This window comes from Nuphar pumila, chromosome 10 (assembly GCF_984573655.1).
Source record: "Nuphar pumila chromosome 10, dmNupPumi1.hap1.1, whole genome shotgun sequence".
In the NCBI taxonomy this organism is placed as follows: domain Eukaryota; kingdom Viridiplantae; phylum Streptophyta; class Magnoliopsida; order Nymphaeales; family Nymphaeaceae; genus Nuphar; species Nuphar pumila.
In genome coordinates this window covers 13,230,316-13,236,450 of record NC_143258.1, presented here as the reverse complement: position 1 = coordinate 13,236,450, position 6,135 = coordinate 13,230,316, and positions in this window count along the sequence as shown.

Sequence of the window (6,135 nt, the reverse complement as noted above, 5' to 3'; positions counted from 1 at the left end):
CAAAACCTAATTACTAATAAAATAAAAAAGAAAATATCAAACTAATTCTAAAATCAAATAACCTAAGTCTAACAATATTGAATGATGCAGATGCAGCACTAAAAATGCAGAAACTGATGAAAATAAACCGAAAATAACTAAAAGAATGAAATTATGAAACTACCCCTAACTAGTGCAAAATAGACTTCTGACAGCTCTTCGGAAAATGACTGTTTAACATGGCAAACGAGCTCCAATTTTCCCAAAATTTATTCTATTCTGTAACTGACAGATTCAAGAATCTGACAGTTTGTACATAATTAAAAAATGATATTTGGAACTCCAGATATAAGCGTTTCAAAACTGGGAAAAATCAGGATATCGCAGGTTCCAAAATTTTAAAATCCAAAAAAGCGGTTTTCACAAAACGCTTAAAAATCAGACCAAATCAACTCGGATCGAGCTGAAATTTGGTATGAAGACAGTTAACACACCAGTAAAGTGAATAGAAAAATAATATTTGGAAAACTTGAAATTTTTTCACATAAAATGATGACAGGACGACAGGGAAAAAATCAGGTTTTGCTTTCAATGCACTATTCACTTTGTAAGTCTATTTTAAACACTATGAATGCAATCTAAGTGCAATGCAGACCTAAATGATACTGAATGGTAGTTTTTTTATGCAGATACTAAATGCAATGATGCTAAGTGTAATGAAAATGGAATAAACTATGCAAATTATGACTAAAGCTATATTAAGTACTAATGCAAATACAATTAATATAATAAAAAGTGCAAACCTAACTATATGAATGAGAAGCTGCAATTAATACAAACTAAATACACTTTAACTAAAGGAACTACTTAAATAAAACACAATGAACAATTACACATAAATGCAACACGGATTTCTAAAATCTAACTAATGTAAACAAATGAATCACTATACTAAATTATACTATATCTAATATGGGTTAAAACTAAAGTCAACTAGATCACAAAAAACCAAAATGGGGTGGTTTTAGGATATGACTAGGACTAGGTTCACGCCACACCTGGCTAGATCGACTTGACTTGGCTTAGACTAGGTACACGACTCATCTACTTGGGTTAACTAGTTTGACTAGGTTAGGTTGACTATCTTAGACAATGACTAATTTAGATACTTAAAATTAATACCTAATTAATTAAAACTAACACTAATGACTCCACTACTTACACGCCTAATATATAAAACCCTAGTTAAGACCTTCCTAAACAATAATCCTAATTACTAACCTAAGGTTAACACTATTACTAAAATAATTAAAACCTAATTTATAATAACTTACTATGGACAGTTAGAGAAATAGGAAAGAGTAAATGTCAAAGATAATTTTGGAAAGTTGATACATCCAAGAATTGTACAACTAGAGGGGAGTTACAATCTTTGATTAAATCGAATTTGATATTTTGGTAAAGTAGAAACCGTCCCAACCAAGAGGAGTTATTGCCTTTCCTTAAATGATTTGCAAAATAAATTTAGAAATCACTAAAACCGCCCAACTCAACAAAGACCACACGTTTTGACTTTCTCAGAATGAATGCAAGACAATTAAATTCTCTTTCTCAAAACCGTTGACACCCCTTTTGGCAACTCAATTGGATTTCAAACTGAATTTCCAAAACTAAATATGTAACTCCCTTCTACCTTGACTCATTCAAAATTTAAATCTTCCTATAGACACTGTTATCATCGCAAAATTTTTAACTTTTGCGAGTAAAACTGACCTTTGAAAAAAAAATTGAAAATAACTCTCCTCCGTTTTAAAATGCGGGATAATTCCGAAGAATGGGACTCGCTTGTCGGTACAAGGTTCAACCGTTTCTGGCGCCTTTATCAGGGGTAATTGAACCAAGGATCAATTGTATGCTTAACTTTGCTCAACTTGTCTAAACCATATTCTAATTCCTAAATGCACAAAGAATCAGGCATGTGCTATGAATTTCTGAAAATGCATATTTGAAAACATGATGTTTGCTTTGAGATTTGAAATACTTGGAGAATAAACTCTTTGAAAATCGTGAATCATGATTGAGATACTGTATTTGAGAAAGTAAAAATCGATTTCTGAAGAAATATAAGGATTTTGTGAAAATTGATTCTGAGAAATGTGAAATAACTTTGGAGAACTTGATTTCTTTGAATTCAAACTTTGAAATTGAAAATATAACTTAGAAAAATCGAATTTGAAACTTGGGAAATACTTGAAATATCATTGGCAAATCAATATTTTGAGAAAATCGATTTTTGAATAAGACTTAGAAAAATTTGAGAAAACTGATTTCTCTGAATTGAAATTGAACTTGAAAATTGAATGAAATGAATGAATATGAATTTGAAAGACTTTATTTTGAGGAATTGAGAAAATCCTTTTTGTATTTTTGAGAAATGCAGTACATTTTGAAGTTAGCCTAAGAGTGTAGGCTAAATGTGGCTAATACGAAGATTACAAATCTGGGTCTCATTCGTATTCTGACTATGGCCATAAATACAAATTCCACCAAGTTTGTCAACTCCATAAGAGCTAGTGCACGTGCCATTCGTGTAGAGCATAGTGAATTTATAAAATGTGCATGAATTGGCATACAAGCAGTTATATATCAAAGTTCAAACTATATGCAATGCATCCTATTCTATGCAAGAATTGAAATTCTTATTCCAAATTTACATTTAATTTACATCACTAATCAAACTTAAATACAAGAATTTAAAAGAAAAATAAAGTCTTCAATGTTCCTGCAAAACTAGAAAACTTGTTAGTTAAGATATGTTGGCTTTTCTAGATTTATCCAGTAATATCTATAAATTACTGGATTTTGCTAGATATAAGCCTTTTCCATGATTCCCTTAAATCAAAATGATAAAATATGCAATAAAATTGAATAAATACGAAATATAAGATATGAAATTTCAAAATTGGCATCAAAATGACCAAAATACCCCTAATAACAAGACTATGGCCTTGAAATTAGGGTTTTTAGAATTTCAAAATTGAGGTCAAATGACCAAATTGCCCCTGATAGCAAGACTATGGCCTTGAAATTAGGGTTTTTTGAAATAGATTTTGATAAAAATTTGAGATTTATGATTGAAATAAGCATAAAATCAAACATCAAAAATCCTAATATGATTCTAAACATGAAAAACCCTAAAACTACACACTTATGCACGAAAATCAAGAAATATCACCAAAATTGTGATTTTATTAGTGTTTTTGGATCTTTCAGGTATCCTGTTTTGCAATTTTATTAATTCAGGCATCAAACGGATTCCAAAACTCATAAAAATTGGTACCTGCACTTTTTATAACCCTAAAATCAGATTCGAATTGCAAAAATAATTTTTTGACATTATTTTAATATGAAAAGTGTATTAAAACCTTTAAATATGCTATTTTTAACCTAGGTCACAAACCAGTTTCAGAGTTGGACCTGAATCAGGGGTCAATCCTCCATGAAAACTTCTGAATTTTTACATAGATAAACTAGGAAGAAAAAAAGAGATTTCCCAATTTACATATTAGAAAAATCATCTCTGGTTAGGGAGAAACCCTTCCGGCAATCTGAACTAAAATCTAACAAATCTAACAGGGGTTAAAACAGCTACTTATGATTGAAAATACATAAATAAATAGCAAACCTAATAAAAAATTTCTTAACTTTTAGAAGTGAACAGATAACAATAAAATAACAATACTCACTTTTTACAGATCATGAATCGGATTTGTGGTTTGGGATCTATGAATAACACAAGTCTGATTAGGGTTTTGGTAAACCCTAACGAGTTTTAAATTTAAAATCACACTTTCTGTCAGAGGAAAAATAATAAACTGATATCAAAAAATCTCAAAATTTCCCAGTAGATATATATAATCAATATAAATCCATGGCACTTTACAGATCTTAAATCGAATATAAGATGAGAAAAATATCATAACAGCAAGTTACCTTCTTGATTTTAACAATGATTTTAAAGCTTTAAAAACCCGATTTGATGTCTGATTTTTCTGACAAGGTTTTCGAATCCCAAAATCTATGATTTTTTTACAGTAGTTCATTTACATATGCATGTATCACATATAAAAAAATCAGACATTAACAACAAGTACTTCAATCCGAAATAGTATGATCTTGACTGTTCTAAACTTAAAACACACAGAAATCTAAGAAACTTAAGAAATCATGCATTAACTATTGAAAAACAATAAAACAAACCATAAAACAGTAAATAAAAATTATTTCTATGCTGTAAAACGTATAATAAACATGAATAAACAAATAAATAAATAAAAATTCGGAAATCAATGGCTGGAATTTAATATTACCTTTAAAAGCATGGATTTAACCCATTAAAAGTGTAAATCACATGTTTTATTGGTTAATAATGAAAAGAATAATGCTAAAATCGATTCTAATGGGTTAGAATCCCTGTAAAACACAAAAAACAACGTTATATCATCTTCTTGGACCGTTCTTGATGATTCTTGAGATTGAATCTTGGTTGAATCCACATAAGGAGGGGTGTCCAAGGCTAAATCTAATTTTAAAGCATTAAAAACACTAAAAAAAAATAAATAAAAGTGAAGAAATTATTCCCTTGGAGTTGCAGCATTGGAGGAAGGGCTGGAGAGGAGAGATAAGCTCCAAGAATCCAAGGAGAGAGCAATTGGGAAAATCGTCCCCCTATGGGGAGTTTTTATAGAAAAAAATAGGTTTTAGAAAATCACACCTTTAAAAATTTTGGACTCTCTAAAGGGGGGGGGGGGGGCAATTTTGGGGTGTAGTTACTATCCTACCTCTAGCCTAAATTATCCTAACTAATTCCTAATTAACCCTTAGGCTATCCTAGAAATCCCCCAAATGTGATGCCACTTGGCATTTTCCACATTTGGGTTTTTAAAGCACTTTTAAAAACCTTTAAAATCACTAGTTTTAAAAACTAACTTTTAAAATGAGTTTTTGAAATAACTTTTGACTCTTCTAAACCACTAACACTAACCAAGACACTGACTATCCCTAGTTTAGCCCTGACTTACTCAAATATGGCGCCACCCCGAGTGGGCCCTACTTGAGTTTTTCAAAAAGCAATTTTAAAACTTGAAATTGAGAAAGTTTTCAAAAGATTTTCAAAAGTAAACTTTAAAACTGTATTTTTTGAAATGACATAGGGTTCTAACTGGGTCAGAACTCCTCTAAATATGGTGCCAACTGAGTGGGCCTACATCGAGTTTTGAAAATTTTGAAATAAACACTGAAAACAACTTTGAAAAGGGGTTAAAATCAATAGTTGAAATTCAAAGTTTTGAAAGTAGAGTCTCAAGCGAACTGGAACTCCGGGTTAGAGTCCTGGATTTTTAGGACTCTGTGATTTTGGTTTTTAAAAGCCAAATAAAGGTTGTTTTGAAAGATTTTATCAGAAAATGGTGAAATGAGTTAAAAAAAACACAGTCAGGGTTAGACTCCTAACTCGACTGAACTCTGAAATAGAGTCCTGAACTAACTAGACTCTGCAAAATGACCTAATTTTTTAAAACAAATGGAAATAAATGAAAATGGAATAAAAACAAACTTCAAAACAGTCTCCTGACTGGACTAGGACTCCGGGACAGAGTCTTGATCGGACTAAAACTCTAGATTTTTGGTATTTTTCTGAAAAACAAATAAAAGAACTTGTGAAATCAGTGAAAACAATAACAAATATTGAAATAAGACAGAGTTCCGATTCAACTGAGACTCTGAGGACAGAGTCCTGATTAAACTAGGACTCTCAGATTTTTGGATTTTCTGATAAAACAAATGAGAGAATTTTGAAAAACAGTTAAAAACAGGATGAAATCGAAGTTTTGGTTCAGAGTCCTGATCTGATTAGGACTCTAAGAAAGAGTCCTGATTCGATCAGAACTCTAAGAATTTTGGTTTTTCTGGTAAGCAAATGATGAATTTTAAGCAAAGCTTTTGAAAATCAGTGAAAATGAAGTGAGAAAATCAATTTTGGATAGAGTCCTACTTCGATCAGGACTCTAGGATAGAGTCCTGATTTGATCAAGACTCTGAGATAAAACCTCAGAATTCTAAAATTCTTTGATAAAAGTGTAATAGTTTTGGTAGATT